This window comes from Alligator sinensis, unplaced genomic scaffold (assembly GCF_000455745.1).
Source record: "Alligator sinensis unplaced genomic scaffold, ASM45574v1 scaffold1324_1, whole genome shotgun sequence".
NCBI lineage: Eukaryota > Metazoa > Chordata > Crocodylia > Alligatoridae > Alligator > Alligator sinensis.
In genome coordinates this window covers 137,724-138,280 of record NW_005843201.1, presented here as the reverse complement: position 1 = coordinate 138,280, position 557 = coordinate 137,724, and positions in this window count along the sequence as shown.

The following is a 557-nucleotide window of genomic DNA, read 5'->3' as shown; positions in this document are numbered from 1 at the left end:
TTTATAAATTCCACAAATGCCATCAGGGATGGGAGTGGGAGGGAAGAGAGGCTCTAAGTAGTATGGTGGTGGTATATTAAGAGTGGGAAGCACTAGCAGTGAATTTGGTCAACCTTTTTATAAACTGAACTTAATGGAAACTGGGGTAGAGAGAAGTCAACATCTGAAAAACAGGACAGACTCACCTAGGCCCTGCCTATATGTGCAGGTAAGGGTATGAGGGGATCTAATGCAAGATTCATGCAATCACGCCTCCTGCCCCGCCACATTGTGCATTAGATCCTATCAAGCCTTACTGCCTGTTCAGGAGGAGCCTGATCCTGGACATCCCTTGCATCAGCAAAAAGCAAGCTCCCACAGCATGGGAGCCCCATGTTCCCCAGTTCAGGGGCTCCCAAGCACAGGGGAACTTCACACACCCCTGGGGCAGGGAGACTGTCACAGGGGAGATCTTCCTGCCCCCAGGTCCAGGGTGGGGGGAATTGCCATGAGGTCCACTGCAGGGACCCAGCACCCACAGCTGCTTAGATTTGCAGTCCCAGCTGGGTAAGACGCAT